Source organism: Dipodomys ordii, unplaced genomic scaffold (genome assembly GCF_000151885.1).
Source record: "Dipodomys ordii isolate 6190 unplaced genomic scaffold, Dord_2.0 Scaffold24, whole genome shotgun sequence".
Classification (NCBI taxonomy): Eukaryota; Metazoa; Chordata; class Mammalia; order Rodentia; family Heteromyidae; genus Dipodomys; species Dipodomys ordii.
In genome coordinates, this window is record NW_012267240.1 from 14,852,028 (window position 1) to 14,869,340 (window position 17,313).

Consider the following 17,313-nt stretch of genomic DNA (forward strand, 5'->3'; position numbering starts at 1 on the left):
GCTCTGAACAACATAATTCATCACGCTAGTGCTTGGAGCAGTCATGTCCAAGCAATTTATCATCATCATATCACTCGTCTGAGTAGGACGGGGGAGAACTTTGATTGTTAACCTCTAGGGACACTGGGTTTATAGCCAACATCCTTCAGAAAACAGCATGACTCTGCCCAAAGCAAAATGTTCCCTGTTTCACTTCTGCTTAAGTCAGAGTCCAAGCTTTGGATGTTGCCTCCCGGATGTTGAAAACAAAACCTGGGTTTGATATACTTAGATCTGAAATAAGATAACCAAGACGTCATACTTAAAATACCATTTGAAACTTCATGAAGAAAAAAATCATCATCGATGAGAAGTATAGATAATTCATTTCAGTGGTCCTTTAGTGACCAAAATAATGTCTGCAAAGTGTCTACTACAAACTACACTCAGGGAGAATCACCTCTATACAAGTCACCCATGAACACTCGGTCCCCTCTACTGGAAATCTTGACAGTACGCTGAAAACCTAAAAACATATAAATTGGGTTTTTTTTCCCAAACTGAAAATGAGATCCTCTGTTTCTACCTCTTCCAGGTATTGAGCCTTTATACATTTAACACTTTTGACACCAGCCAAGCTTAAGGATGTAATTCATGCCACCTTTGATTAACATTATGATATTCACTAGAGCATTATGGGAACCAGGGCACCCACCATCTTCCTACCAATAAAAGAAGCATTAGCCATAAGACAAACCCTGTACAGCACCTCCCACAAGGTTCCCAAGCTGTCTGGAAATCTCAGGATATATGTGATGAAGACCTCCCTGATTCTAGCAAATTAGGTGGGTAGGGTGCAATAAATACAAAATCCCCAAATCTCAGCTGTCTAACACAAGGAGGCACAGGGTTCTGCTTATTGTCCCCATTTTCTGACCCAGGCTGACAGAGATGTTACTATCTGGGTGGTCACTGTGACAGAGGGAAGAGACTGTGATTAAAGACTTCACTGGCTCCTAGAATGTTCACCTGGAGAGGGCACATCTCAGTCTATTTATATTTCACTTGGCATACCATTCACAAGGCCATACGTCACGAGAAGGGGACAGAATAGGTAATCCACACAGTTCTGTCCCAAGAAGGTAGAGGTATTTGTATTTAGGCAGACATAACTAAATCAAAACAGAACCACTGGTCTGGTTTATCCAGGCTGGCCACACATGACCATATATTTTCTTTTTTCTTTTCTTTTCTTTTTTTTTAAAGTGGAAGTAGATGTGTATGAATGAGACTTCTACTACAAAAGTCTTCTTAGAAAGGCCTAGCCTTTTGGAAATATATAAGAAAGATCAGCTAAAAAAGAAACAAGAACTAGAATATATTTAATATATGAAAAAAATATTCAACAAGGGTCTGTATCAATAAGCAGCATGAGCTTTGCCAGGAGTTTTCAGTGTCATTGCTGTTTGATTTACCGGGTTAAGTCATTGAACAAGAAGTACATGACTAACACTAGTCAACACATGCTATGGTTTGAATATGAACTATTACCACCACCACCCCTTCCCAGCTAATGTGTTGGAGGCTTGCTTGCTAGTTGATGGGCTTTGGGGAAGTCAATTGATGAATCCTTTTACAGGTTCATAATATTATGACATTATTGAAAGCGACAGCCTCATTGGAGAAAGTGAATCTTCCCAGGGACAGAAAGATAAACTTTGACATCTCCTCTCCTCTTCCTGGATGTGATCAGCCTCTGTCATAGATTCCTACTGCCAGGATATTCTGTCTAGCTTCAGGCCCTAAACAATGTATCTAGCTGACCTTGGACTGAAACTTCTGACACTGTGAACACAAATAACTCTTTCCCTGATGTTGTTTGTGGAGGTATATGGATACAATGAGGAAAACCTAACATGATACTTTAAAGTATGTAGAAGAAAGGGTGGGCACTGCCAAACTCTTTATACTATCCAGCTCATCCTTTCGTCCTCAAGCTTGACTGCAAGAGAAACCTCCGATACCCAGTCACATGAGTTATTGATCACCATCATCTCAGGGTCCCATGACTGAAACCCAGATCAGAAAGGCACCACGTACACAGGCATCTACTTCTCACAACCCTAAATGCTCAGTTTAGGTATATGTGCCTCTGTTCTCTGCTCCAGTCTGTCTCAAAACATAACTATTAATACTTCAAAATGAATTGATTTGTTTTCTTCTAGAAATGCTGTGCATTTCAGCCATATTCAAAGTCTTTTCTGTGCTTCATGGAAAAGGCAAAACTTTCCAGGGAGAACTGACTTTTCGTTGTTACCTCCCTATTACACACTGTTGAGGTTTCCCACCTGCCTCACCAGTTATTCTTTTTCTGGATCTTCCCCCACTATCCTCTAAATGCTGGACTTGAGACTGTGTCCTCTTCCTTTGCCTACCTGTATTTTCCCCCAAGTCCTCGTATACATTTGTGAAAGTCTTGACTAATGACTTTCAAATAATGATCTGTAGCTCAGACCCCTCCAGTGAGCTTCAATCTATTCTCAACAATCAAATGGCTTTTCCATTTGGACACCTCCCTTAGTCCATTTTGTGTTGAACAAAATGCCTAATACTTTTTTTTCCATAAAGCAAGGAATTTTAGTTACTTTTAGAGGCTGAAAGTCCAAGGCTACGTGGCCCTAGGTATTCAGAGCCTGGTAAGAGCCAGCCAGTAGATAGTGGGAGAGTATGTTAGAAGGAAATGGCATGTGCATAAAAGAGCAACATGTACAGTGGTGTTGCTTTAATATGGCCTGCTCTTTGGGATCAATCCCAGTTCAAAGAGACAATTAGGAATCCCTTTTAAGGACAGCATCCCTATGATCTAGTTATCTCCTGCCAGGACCTACCAATTAAAGCCTTCCAATAGTCACTTCCCAATAGGTTTTCATTAGGGATCAAGAGCAAACATAAACGTAAACCTTTGGAGCAAAAAAACTAGATTCAAATCAGAGCACATAGACCTTGTAGCAGGCAGTCTCCAATGACCTCCTACCTCCTGGCCTTTACCCCCTTGTATACTTTTCTTCTACACTGAACAAGATTTGGGCTGTGTGACCAGTTGCATATGGGAATAAGTGACAGGATGCCACTTCTGAGATCAGATTCCATCTGAGCTTTTCTTTCTCTCTTGGATCATTCACTCTGGGTAAAGCTACAGCATGTGCAACCATGCAGGAGGTCCACGTGGTGAGGAACAACAATAGTCAGCCAACAACCAGCTGGAGTCTGTCAACAGCCATGTGAAGGAACTAAGCAACAGATTTCCCAAGCCTTGCCAAGAACTATAACTTTGGCCAGTAGCTAATTTGATCTTTTTGGTTTGGCAGTACATAAGTCTGGAACTCAGGGCTTCATGGTTGCTAAGCTGGTGCTCTACCACTTGTATCATGCCTCCAGTTCTTCAGCACTTAGTTTGCAATCTCATGAGAAACTCTAAGTCAGAATCATACCAGCCATTGACATCCAAAATGTAGGCACACAGAAGCTACAATATAATAAATGCTTGTGTCTTAGTCTGCTAGATTTTAGGGTATTTTAAATATAGCAACAGTAAGTAATCCAGTAAGCACAGATTTAGCATGAGTCAAATAGAACTTCCTATCTCTCTTATCCTGATACCCAAGCCTCCTCCTTCTTCAAAACTGGCATTGATACGACCCACTTTTCAAGTTAGAAAACTGCAAAGCAGCTTTCACTACTACATTCACTCCATCAGCAAGTTATGTGGAATTGAAATCCAAAACACTCAATAAATCAGTTCATTCAATACATGTAACACTAAGAGCCTACTCTGCATAAGATGCAATATCAGTTGCTGGATAAACAGTAAGAGAGACAGGCAAAAATCCCAGTTCTTAAGTACTAGATATTCTCATGGGTTGGAGTAAGTAACAATTTAAAACTAAAACATACTATGCCACATGGGAATAAGCAATATGGAGGGAAAATAAATTGAGCAGGAGGGGAGTGACTGGCAGGATATATGAAGGGTGTTGCGTGCTGTATTACACAAGGCACTAAGAAGATGCTGCTGATACAGTATTTGAAATCTGTATTTTCCCTCTCCAATGCCACTTACCTTCACCTGAACCGTCCTCAGCTTTTATTTGGGCTTTCACCTTACCATCTTCATGTCTAAAACCCTCCAGAGGTTGGTCCTCCTTACCACACTGCAGGAAGCCTCGTATGACCTTGTGACACCAGGGCTCCAACTTCCTCTCCAACCAATCACCCTAAGTCCAACCACTCCAGCCTTCTGGAAATTTCTAGAATGTACCAATTTTTTTTCATGACTCCTCTGCCCCTTTCAAACACAGTTTCCTTGACTGAAATCACATTGGTTTCACATTAAGTCATAGTGGCATGACTTAATGAACCAAAATGAAGTCCTTACACCCTTCTGAATCAGAACTCAAACTAGTCAAGCCCCAACATCACCATAGCCAAAGTACTTCCTTTCATTTCTCTTGATCACAAACTCCTGTTTGTAATTTGTGCTGTCTCTTAATCTATTGGTTCCTTTACCACCAACCAGAATATAGACTCCAACAAACTAGTATCTTTATGGGTCTTGTTCTCTATTATAGCCCCCATGAGTAACTAGACATAAAGCCTATATGTATTGATTGAATAAACCAGCTCTTTCTGACCACATTAGAATTTCAACATTGTTGCCAGAAATATCAGCTAGTGGTAATGATCAGGATTTTGTTGTCATAAATCCATAGATCACCAGATTGATTAGAGACCTAGACACCAATTAGCATCACAAACCTATACAATGGAAGTACTTCATACAAAGTCACAGAGCTGGAATTAGAACTAGTATCGGGCTCTATTCATTACAAGTCCAAGGTTCTATAGACAGCAATCACTTTTACTTCCTCAAAAGAGGAACCTTTAATACCTACTGGACTTGGGTGAACGATTTATGATGTCCAATCTAGGGGATATGAATCTAGACTTTGGAGTCACACAAGTATAGACTTTTTTCCCCTCTGAACTTTCCAGCAGTGTGGTTTAATCCTTCTCTGCTCTACCTTTCTCATCGATACCATAATACCACCACCCAGGACCAAAGAGCAAAGTAAACTAGAGTGAACAAAGTAAACTAGAGTCGGACATCATCCCTAGTCATTAGCTCATTTACTGTCAAAAAATACAGGCCTTTAAAAAAATCAGTTTAAAACCAATGGAAGGAAATAACAATATTGATTCCAAAAGCCTACATTACCTATGCTTTGATAACTTTGATAGCACTCAAGCACAACTTCCACAAGTGAAAACACAATTTCACCAAGTGGGACTTTTGTCAATTTGGTGCTCAAATGATCCTGTCAGAAATTAAACTGCTATCTGACCTACAGACAGGAAGTTGGTCTGTTTTCTTTGCAGAGTGAAGCGAGATTCCTTTTTGCAGGTGGTAGGTTATTTCTAGGGTTCTGTCACACAGCCCTTCTGTCTACCTAAAATAAAATGTAACAGGTCAAGTGGATGTCCTAAGTTCTGGGATTCTTTTCTTCCAGATGTGCATTCTGTCTGACCGTAACTATGAGGGTGACGATCCTTTCCGAGGAGGAATGACTCAACCCTTGGGAATGGATGGACTAGTGTAGCCAGCCACACGACAGGTAAGCGTTCCTCTGTGCCTGTCTCCTGCTTGTGCCCGAGGTGTCTTGGCAAATGTCACCAGCAGTACAAGGACTATATCCTAATGAGAGAGCCGTGAGAAAGTTCAAACAAACAGCAAGGCTGAGGGTATCTATCATGTCAAAGCTTGTTAAAGAAGCCCTGGCAGGGAAGCACGCCCCCCCCCCCCCAGCTGCCCTAAGAGGCCCCAGACCACAGGCCGGCCTCCCAGGTCCGGGTAAGGCGGCCTGCAGCAGGGCCGCCCTTCTCCACGCGGGCAGACAGCGCCCCGCCAGCTCCGATGTAACCCCCGGGCGGGGAACCCCACTTTTCCTACCCGTCCCTCAGCTCCTGCGCCTGCTCCGGCTGTCGGGGACCTTCCTTCCACTGGCAGCTCGGCCTTCGGTGGAAGTTGGCACTGACAACTTCCCCGCCTTTTCCGCCTCCCCACTCCTCCCGCCACACTTTGCCCCTTCCCATCCATTTCCCCGCCCCCGGGCCTAGGCCACGCCCAGCTGACACCAGCCGTGCCCCCTACAGAGGTTCAAAGCAGAGTCCTACGGGGCCCAGACCACGCCCCCCCACGGGCTCAGAGCCACGCCCTCTCAAGGTCAAAGCCCTGCCCAACTGGCTCAGGCCTCGCCCCTGTCAGGCTCCAGGCCACGCCCAACCGGCCCAGGCCAGGCTTCTCTCTGGTTTAAAGCCACGCCCAATGGGCATCTGGCCAGGCCCCGCCTATGGCCCGGGCCTAGGCTGGTTTCCAGGCCGCTGCTCTAGTGCTGCAGGATCTGTTCAGTGGCTGGGCTGGGTGCTCAGTCCTTCTGACTTTATTGCTGATACTCCCACCTGGGAGGACGGCGTTCACGTTTTTTTTCCCCTCTGGTTCGGCTGCTAGGAAAGAATTAAAAGCTCTATCCTCCATGGGGGAAGAAACATCTTTGTATCCAAGTCCCATGGGTTCCACAGAATAGCTAGGAACACCGGTGCCTTTGATAGCTCTGTTAATAGATATTTAATACTCCTGGGACAATAGCAAAGCAGAGGAAGCACATTGAAAAGTGGTGGCACGCAGGGATCTGAGTCCCGCTCTGAAAGCATAGATCTTTGGATTTATATTACTGCCTCTTTGTTTGTGTTTGTGTTTCTGAGTAGATCTGAGTAGTAATCAATGTGTGTTGAAGCCAGCTCTGTTATGCTTCCTACCAAGGGTAGGCTAGCTGATTTAATTTTTAGCACCATCTACATGTAGTATTTGCCCTCAATCACAGACAAGAAAACAGACTTAAAGAAGTGACTTGTACAGAGGGTGAACAAATGTAGCAGTGGTACTCACTAGACACTATGTGGAAAATGAACTGTATGACTTGTAGGTGAAGACAAAAGGGAAAAACTGGGAGAGAAAGAGAGAGAAGGAGGGACATTTGTCCCTCCAAAAAGTATACTCTTTACCTGACTTACATAATTGTAACCCCTCTGCATATCACCTTTATAATAACAATTAAAAATAGGGAGGGGAGAAGAACATATAGGAAAAGAAAGGTGAGAAGAATGTATTGGATTTTTTTTGTCTTTTTTTATTTATCATTTAAGAAGTATGAAATGTGGGAAGGTACTGAGAAAAGGATTTGGTTAATAAGAATAGACAGAGTGATGACATTATAAAGAACAATGAATCTCCAGGAGTAGAGCTGGGAAAATTCTAGACACCAGCACTAAAAGTAAGGCCCAAGAAGAGGAGAGATGAGAATAAAGGTAGAGGTTAAGAACCACAGAGGTGTGGGTACTGGGGGAATGGAATATTGCTAGCATGAGTGGGGCTCACACTGAGACTGTATAATGAAGAGACGGATGGAGGGAGGCTTCTAAGTGATTTCAGTGCTGGCTACCACTTTGATTGCAGGTGCTGGGCAACCAGGAGGCCGTATAAATGTGTATCTGACAATGGTTGTTAAAAGAGAAGCCTAAAAGTGCATTATTTATAATGCTATGTATTTTCACAGTCCACGCTGCCAGATGTGAAATTATATACCAGGTTCGCATTCAGAAATGACTTCAGGTTTTTTTTTTTTCCTGTATGGAAGTTACTAAATTCTCTGCTGCCAACATTAAACCCATCAAACGAGATCTGTGATGGATTTCATGGGCAGGGTCTTATTTCTCGATAACTTTTACTTCTTCTAAAACATAGTGTTAAGGAGAAACTACTCTAGGTTTTATTTCTCCTTCAAGGAAGCAATTACAAAGAAATTTTATGTTAATATGCAAAAGATTTATTGACGTTAGAAACTCTAGCAAAGTTTTGTGAATAGGTGTTCATCTACGCAGCAGTGGAAAACTTGTTAGCATCTAGGTAACATCTTTATATATACTATTATCACACTGTACATTCTAAATTATTTAGGTGCTACTTTTTCTTAAGCACTTCATGCTATTGTATTCTTTTAAAATACATGTTCATTTGTACTGGCCTCAAAATCTATTAGCCCCGGAGCTAGGCAAACAAGGGTGAAAATCATCTTAGATGAACCTCTGCTATCAAAAAATGACAATCTGGCCTCAAGCTTGTGGTCCAGTTCACTTCCCCATCTCTTCCTAGAGAAAGATAATGTGGAAATGGTTTGTGAAATCTAAAACATCCATGCTCCATCAGATGTCTCTGATGAAATATCCAAGTCAAAATCATATTATTAAGGAACCAAAAGGCCTCCAAATTAGTCTCTCAGTTAAAGATTTAGTTCAAACATACTCCAGCGCTTGCTTTCATTTTCGTAGTGGCTTTGAATTTTGACACTGCCTGTACTCAGAAATATTCAATTGGCAGAGAGAATGAAATCAAAACCACACATTCAAAGCCCTTTGCTAGTTAGACTTAAACCTGTAGAAAGCGCCCAGGTTTTCATCACCTAGTCTGATGTTTTAAACGTCCACGCAAAAATAGTCGACAGAAATAATCTAGAAAAGATAAACATGTAAAGTAATCCAGATAATTGTGAGGCAGGGAACAGAATAAAAAAAAATGGAGCAAATGGTTTCCATTTTTTAAATGGTGTGTCCATCAGGTTTTAATTGTCAATTAAAAGTTAACGTTGATGGCACTGCAGAGATGTTCCTAGATTAAATTTTGAGTGTGGTGTGATAAGCCATTCCTATCATGTCTAGCAAATCTATGAGGTAGCACTGTGATAAAAAGCCCTGAGCAGAACTTTCAGCACATACTTTGTCTATCAAATTCCCATTCTGGCCTCAATGCCTCTGGGATCGCTTGTTACATGACAGAAGAGATACACATTCTTCTCAGACACTCTTGTCTGCTGCCAGCAGCCATCTGTCTGTAGTGGTAGTTTTGTGTGGCCCATAAATAAAGTTAAAAATATTCGAATCGCAGAGAAAAGTTTCCCCACCCTTGCTTTACATCCTTCCCTTGGAGAAAACACTAATTCATCCACATATTTTATTGCTTCATTTAAGAATGAAATGTTTGGAATGAAGTTTAATAATGGCAGCCTTGATACCATACACAAAGATTGGATCTCCAGCACTGCAAAGGATAATGATAATAATAATGAAGCAAAAGAAAACTAAAATTAAAACTATTTTGGAGGGTGTGGGGGTGGGGGTGGCATTCCTTGAAATTAGGGCCTGGGTGCTGTCCCTGAGCTTTTGTGCTCAATGCTAACACTCTACCACTTGAGTCACAACTCTACTTCTGGTTTTTTGGTGGTTAACTGGAGATAGGAGTTTCACAGACTTTCCTGTCCATGCAGGCTTTGAACTGTGATATTTAGATCTCAGCCTCCTGAATAGCTTGGATTATAGGCATTAGCCACAGGCACCCAGTTAGTTTTTTAAAGAGCTATACTCAAACACATCATTTTGCAATTGCATGAAAGTTTTATTGAGGCTGTGTCTTTACATATAGCTTATCACCTTTCATAGACACTGATTACAAGTTTGCTTTAAAAAATATTTTGGTTTTATCTCTACTGTAAAAAAACAGTATGGTAGTATCTCAGAAAATAAGAAATGAAAACAGAATTATCACATGATTTAGTCACTTCCTGTCTTGATATATGCTCAAAAAGTAAAAGCACAGCTTTAAGAAATATTTGTACATCCATGTTCACAGCCACATTTTTCATTCACACTAGCCAAAAGGTGGGACTAACTCAAATGTCCATTGACATACAAAAAGATAAATGTTGAGTTGTATACACAGGCAGTCGAATATTAGTTAACTTGAAATCTGGGTAGGCCCTTAAAAACATTATGCTAAGTGAAATAAGCCAGACCCACAACAATAAATATTCTATTGTTTTTCTTACATGAAATCACTAGAATAGTCATATTCATAGAGAGGGAATGAAGATGGTAGCTGCAAGAGGAGAGATGAATGGAGAGGAAAATTAGGAGTTATTTAATAGAACAGTTTTAGTCTGGGATCATGATAATGTTGTAGAGATGGAAAATGATGACAATTGCCTAACAATGTAAATGTACTTAATGCTAAAATGATTAAGATGGTGAATATTATATAGACATAAATAAACATAAACGTTAAATATCTGTATGAATATGTATAAATGTACATGTATATAATATACCTGTGTGTTTATATCTACATATATATAGAGAGAGACAGAGACAGAGACAGACAGACAGATAGATAGATAGACAGATAGATAGATAGATAGATACATACATACATACATACATACACACATGCACACATCCTGATTGTTTAGCTTGCTTGCTTGACTGGCTTGGCTGGCACTCTACAACTTGAGTCATGCTTCCAGCCCTGCTTTTTGCTGGTTAGTTTGGAGACCGAGTCTACCAAAGTTTTCTGCCTGGGCTGACCTTGAATTGACATCCTCCAGATCTCAGCCTCCTGAGGAGCTAGCACTGGTTTATTATATTGAAATAAAAACATTTGTTTTTTTTAGACAGCTCCTTGGAGATATAAAAACTTGAATGGGAGCACCTGTTACTCTCACTAATATTTGCAAGTATTATATAAAGCTCCACAATTTTGAATTATGTCACCACTGACTTTTAAAACTGTGAATTGAATTGCATTGATATTTTTTTCTAGCCTAGCAATCCTTCCTGGTATTTGTGAGAGTCACTTGGGCTGGGTGACTAAGTGCTGCCTAACTCTGCTTCCTCTTCCTCCTGTACACAACGCTATACTACATTCCCAGCATGCCTTGCAGCTAACATGTGCTCTTGTCACTGAGTCCCAGCCTGTGTGGTAGAAGTAACATGTGTCTTCTAGGCCAGGCTCATGTACAAACCAATGACACTCACCATCTTCTCTTTGCCCATCAGTGAGGTGGTGGGAAAGATTTCCTAGGACCTGAGAAGTGACTCTGAAGAGTCAGCTGCCTGTATCTGAATGGCTCTGTGGAGCCTAGCCCTTCTACACACCCGAGCTGGGCAAAAACATAAGGCAAAAAAACTCATTCCAGTGTCACTTGAAGATCATGTATTTCTTTGTTAATATTTGGAGTTCATTTTTTTCTGTAGTAACTATCCCGTCTTGGTGAATGTTAGTCCAGGTAAGACAGTCACATGCATCTATAGCTAGTCATTAATAACTAATATTCAATAGTTTCCATTGTGGCTTCTAAATCCTGGAAAGAATCATTTAAACCTTAGAGGAATATACTAGCACACAATAATGTGATTATTGATCTTTAATTAGTACAACATGAGAAATAAATTAAGTAGAATGAATAAGCCCCAATAAATGGACAGGCAAGTTTTTGCTAACTACAAGCACAGATGTCTGTGAAGAGCCGCATTTTCACAGTAATGAAGAACAAAACTAAGTGGACTTGAATCAAACACCCCAAGCATAATTTGAATTTAAAAATCAACTACTTGATCTAGTTCTCTAAGTGATAGGAGTGGTTCTCTACTTCTTCAGCCATACCTCTAGTCTGGGATTTTCCTGGTTAATTGAAGATGGAGTCTCATAGACTTGTCTGCCTGGTCTGGCTTTAAACCATGATCCTCAGATCTTAGCCTCCTTAGTAGCTTCCTTAGTTTGACAGGCCTGAGCTACCAGCGCCTAGATTGTTTCAATAGTTTTAACTTGTACTATGTAAGGAACACGAGCCTTGTCACTCTTAGATGGGTCGCTTGTAAAAATGTGTTTCTTTGTAAATATTGCTACAAAATTTCAAGAGTATAAAATAATCATGTTGTAGCTAAAGTAACTAAAGGGTTTGCTTCAATCTTCTGGTGAGAATAAAGGGAGGAAATCAGGGCATCTTATTGGAAATTAATTTCCTGGCAGGGGGTGCTGGAGGCAGATACATACTCTTTGAACACACAGTCTCACTAATACAAGGATCCAGGCTGCGGACCGACTAACATTTCCAAGATAACTTTCCAGTCAGATGACCTGACTTCAATTCTTGCTCTTCTATTTTCTTGCTGGGAAAAAAAAACCTCTCTGGATTTTTGTGACATATGATGTTCTTCATATAAAATGGAAAATGATTACTTCCCCTGGTAGATTCCTTTTGCTCTCTGAGATCCATTTTTCTTTTCTGTCACATTAGTAATTTAGTGGGGTTCATGGCCAGTTAAAGATTCTATTTCTCAGCCTCTGTTGCAGCTAGGCATGGCCACATCACCAAGGAGATTGGATAGGTGACCCACTGGGAGATGAGAAGAATTGCAGAAGGTGCCTTGGGACCATGGATAAGACTTGTGTGTTGAGGATGGCCAATCCTGCATGAAGGATGACCTTGTACCCTTGTAAGTGTGGTGTGTGGGGAAAATGATACATTACATGCAAGTATCTCACCTGAAGCCTTCACAACTATATTTAGAAGTGTGATCGACAGGAGAGAGTCATTAGAGTAAGTACAGAGAGGTTGAAAAGAGCAAACAACTCAGTGGTAATTACTTGTAGACAGAAAGGGCCCTAGAGAAAGGGCACTCAGAGAGCACTGGGCTAGGAGCATGGATAGTAGGAGTTCAAGGTCCTAATGTAGGAGATTGGTGCACAGGTAAATCACAAACCATAGACCTGTAGTCTGCCAATAAGGGTGTGCAAGCCTCTATATCAGTAACATTTACTAAGCATTTTAAAGGTGTGTGTGTGTGTGTGTGTGTGTGTGTGTGTGTGTGTGTGTGAATCCTGAGGCACACAGGGCCTTGGTGCTGTCCCTGAGCTTTTTGGTGCTCAAGGCTACCACTTGAGCCATAGCTCCACTTACTGCTTTTTAATTTTTTTCAGTAGTTAATTGGAGATAAGAGTCCCACTGACTTTCCTGTCTGAACTGGCTTTGAGCCTTGAGCCTCAGTTCTTGGCTACTAAATAGTTAGAATTATGAGATGTGAACCACTGGCACTGGGTTAATTTTTAAGATTAAAAATATATTTTATGGTCTTTAAGTAGCTATCCAGAAGAGTTCCCATTAACCAAAGTCTGTACACGATGCATCTTGATCTGTATCACTCCTTCAACATCCTCACGCTCCTCCTTTGGCTCACTCTTTCCCTGATTTTTCTGTTTTGCGGCATATGCAATGAATTCTGGACTGCATCCTTCCCACTTGCCCCCTTCATTCTTCTACTCCCCTCTTCCCTGGTCACACCCCTCAGTCTCGGAAGTACCCATTCCCTGGTGCTTTTATTCATCCATTTCTTCATCTTGTAGATTCTCAGAGTTAGGGCCTGCTAACTGTAAACCCCAAACGCTGAACACCTAGTTAATCCAGGTAAAATGTTCAGCAGTGTGTAGCAAAGGGCTCAATAAATGTCAGTTGTTAACATCTAGACAAGAGTCCAGTCCCTGGTTAAGTGATCAGTAGAATTAACCTGGAGACCCTATAAGGCCAGAATTTGTGGGAGGGGTGGGAGGTGAGGGAAGGAGGGCAGAAGAGGTGAGAGCAGTCTGTAGGTGAGTAGGGGAAATTGACTTACATCAGAAAGTCCAGAAGTAGGGCATTTGGGAACAAAATTATCCTTGATTCCAAGCATTCTTCTTCCCATTCAATTGTGTGAAGGACCCAGATAAGGAGGATGTTGGGATGGCCAGCTAACACTTCCTTTGATTGTCATAGAATCAGAAAGCTTTACAGTCAGAAAAAGATCTTTAAAATGATCTCGTGTCCAACCCAATCCTCGTGGAAGCTGGCAAAGGACATTCATTGGGATTAAAAAAAAATCATCAAGGGGCTGGGAAGGTGGCTCAGTGGTAGAGCACTTGCCTTGCATGCATGAGGCCCTGGGTTTGATTCCTCAGCACCACATAAGCAGAAAAAAAAAAAAGAGCTGGAAGTGGCGCTGTGGCTCAAGTGGTAGAGCGCTAGCCTTAAGGTGAAGAGCTGAGGGACAGCGCCCAGGCCCAGAGTTCAGGTCCATGACCGGACCCCTTCCTCCCCCCCCATAATTCAAAAGGGCTTTTAGCTAAGAGTTCCAGAAGTCTCAGAGAAAGATTTTAACCACAGAGAAGCAGGGGAATTCAGAAAGGACTTCATAATCATGGTGTGTACATAACAGTAAGGTTAGACTACTTGTCAGTAGTAACAGATATACTATGGAAACTTCTAGGCTTTGGCATTCTTTTTCTTACAATTTCGTCAAATACTTTGAGTGTGTATGTGCACGCACATACACTGGTGCTTGAATTTAGGTAAAGGTACTGTCTCTGAGTTTTTGTGCTCATGGCTCGTGTTCTACCACTTGAGCCAAAGCTTTACTTTTGCCTTTTTGTAATTGGAGATAAGAATCTCACAGACTTTCCTGCCCAGGCTGGCTTTGAACCTTGATCCTCAGATCTCAGCCTTTTGAATAGCTAGGATTATAAGTATGAGCCAACACACAGGCCACATTTCTGTCTGTCTTTGTGTGCTCTGGAAACCAGGTCCAATAACATTATTGGCAGAGTTCTCAGAAATGGCAATGCTGGTGGACAATTTGTGCTTGTTTTAACACATTATGTCATGCTTTCTTTAGCCATATGCTATTGAAAGAGCTGCCATAGTATTCCTTTACCTGATAACAGACTGGATAGAAGTCCTCTTGCCTTACTTGACAGAGAGGAGACGGGGAGGTGGTACAGGCGTTTGAACTCGTAAGATCTTGCTAACTAGTGCTCTTCATTTAAATCACACCCACCCAAGTTCTTTTGCTTTTAGTTTTTCAGATAAGATTTCTTGCTAACTCTGTCTGGGATGACCATGAAGTGAGATTTTCTGATCTCCTCTTATAAGTAGCTGGGATTTTAGGTGTGTATCACTACATCTACCCCCTGAGTGTGGATGACTGATCATGAAATGAACTGCCTGACACACTAATGTGGTTCCTACCTGCCCTTGTGGTGGTACCATCCCTGAGACACTCCTCTTCTGTTGAAGTTGGAGAACTGAACCTAAACCCATTTTGTTTATAGATGACTTGCTAATCAATACAGATAGACTGCAAGGCAAAGGGGAACAATATGGAAAAGGCAGGAATTGGTGATTAACCAGGGACTTATTTAAAATGGCAAGCTACTTTGACTCCTATCATTTATTATAGTAATAGAGAGCAATGTAATTTTTTTGGACATGAGGAAGTTTCAATATTTTTCAGCAAATCATGAAGGAATAAGATATCAGCCCCCTCTAAGATGGGATCATTACTTTGTTTCTGGCATGGGTAAAGTTCTAGAAATGTTTATTTCCTTAACTTTTTTTTTTTTTTGCTGGTTTTCTCTCCTCTTTCAGATAACAGGACAGCCTGACTTATCAGCATAAAAAACATTTCTGTCAGCATGCAGAGAACATGGAGTAAGTGTAAAAGGAGACCAGTTATCTCAGCCTGTACTTTTAACCTATACCCAGGCACCAAGAGCTGCAGTAAAATTAAGAAAAAAAAGTTACAAGCTGTCTCCTTAATTAACAGTTGAGAAGGTACAAATATTTTAACACATCATAGAATTGGCAGATTGTGTCTTTTGACAGTCAGTAGAAACTTCACATGAAAATATTAAATGGAAAATATTATAGGTCTAGGTGGGAAGAAGAAAATTCTCTCAAGACAAGCAAGAGACATTTCCCCTTCAGACAGAAAAGGGTTCAATTTGAAGACACAGCCCACGTGTATATGAGATCTTCATTGAACAATAGTGTTGGCATGAGAGGCTGAGCCCCCTAAATAAAATGCTTATTCCCATTTTCCTTTGGAATTATCTTTATGATTCGTACATTACATTTATAAATTATATGTGCGTATATATAATTTATAATTGACTCTGGAAAATTGCTTTTAGTAGTTTTCCTAGAATTGGTGAGGGTTACACTAGCTTGCTGCCTTTGGAACTAAGAAATAATGAGACTTAAAAAAAATTGTAGTCAGAATAATCCTAGGAAAAATATCTCCATGGACAAAAATTGCCTTTAGTGCCATCCACCATTTGGGCTCTTCGCTCTCATTTTAGTCCATTTGACGATTCTCATGCATGCTGTCTGTACACTGCCTTTATCCCCTTCCTCCTGATGGAGGAATGTCTTGTAACACTGTCTGTGCTGCTTCTAAGCTTACCAATGGAGCAACTCCCTTCCCCCCACATAAACACTCAGAACACCCTGTAAGTACTGCTCTCTTTGAACCACACCCAAATGAAAATGCTTTGTTGCTACAAATTTCTGTGGTCTATGCTTAGCTATTTTGATTTTAAAAAATGCATTCACAAAGTACTCTGGTTAAGATCTGCAAATATCTATGGTCTCTGAATATATTTCTCAACAAAGTTCATGCACTGAAACATGAGATTTAATTATCTGGACATTAGTTACTTCATACAGGAGGTAAGGGAGCTGAGAGAAGTTATTTCTAAATTTCATTCAAATACTAATAATCATCCTTTTTTTCTCCAATGGGAGCATAAAATTGAGTCAGAAGCTAAAATGGAAATGAAGGTAAGAATTTCCTTAAACAACAAATAGTGAAGATATATTCTGCTTTATGGCCAAGTTTTCTTTTTATGTCCCTTCTTAAAGCTTGAAAAAAATTGGAACAAAACTGCACAGCAGTGATAAAAAGATAAGACATGGCTATACACATCAGCTTGGGTACATCTCAGAAAATAGTATTGTGTGAAGAAAATCAAGTTGGAGAATTCAGATAGTGGTTCCATTTATATCAAATGAAAACATTCAACATATGTGCCAAACTATGAGAAACAGCAAGAGGACAATCCGAAATTCAGGGTAGTGACTCCCTCTGTAGACAAGAAGCATGACATCATGTAGTGACATGGGATGACATGCTTTCTTATGCACCTGAAGGTGTCCTGATTTACCTTCAAAGCTACCAAAAAACACTTTGCCAGGATGGCCAGCATATGGTTGTAAATTTTGTTGAAATTTATTGCACACCCTATGCCTAAGATATAAATCTTCTTTCGTTTGGTTTTTAGTATGTCTCTTTTGAACAATCATAATTTTCTCTCTTTTATATCGTGTGTCCTTGCTCCTTGTCCATTTGTTTGTAGGCTTCCATATTTAAGTAAATAGGTGTTTTATGAGAAGCATAAAACAGAACTTTTTACTTTGGTGAAACTTCATATACAACACAAAATTGCATCAACAACACAAGGTAAGAGAACATCAACAAATATGTAATGGGTACCTTTGCGAAAGGAAACTGGAGCTATATAAA

The 17,313-nt window shown here is 40.7% G+C and overlaps 1 protein-coding gene across 2 annotated transcripts in view; it reads right to left on the reverse strand.

Annotated features, from left to right (window-relative positions):
• Nucleotides 1–6,061, reverse strand: part of Pter (phosphotriesterase related) — a 64,645-nt gene extending 58,584 nt beyond the window's left edge. The window contains exon 1 of one of the 2 annotated variants that reach the window (XM_013014779.1): nt 5,987–6,061. The gene's annotated coding sequence lies outside the window, so the exon portion shown is untranslated. The remainder of the gene's footprint in view (nt 1–5,986) is intronic. The other variant, XM_013014778.1, reaches the window with a different exon arrangement.
• Nucleotides 6,062–17,313: the final 11,252 nt, after the last annotated feature.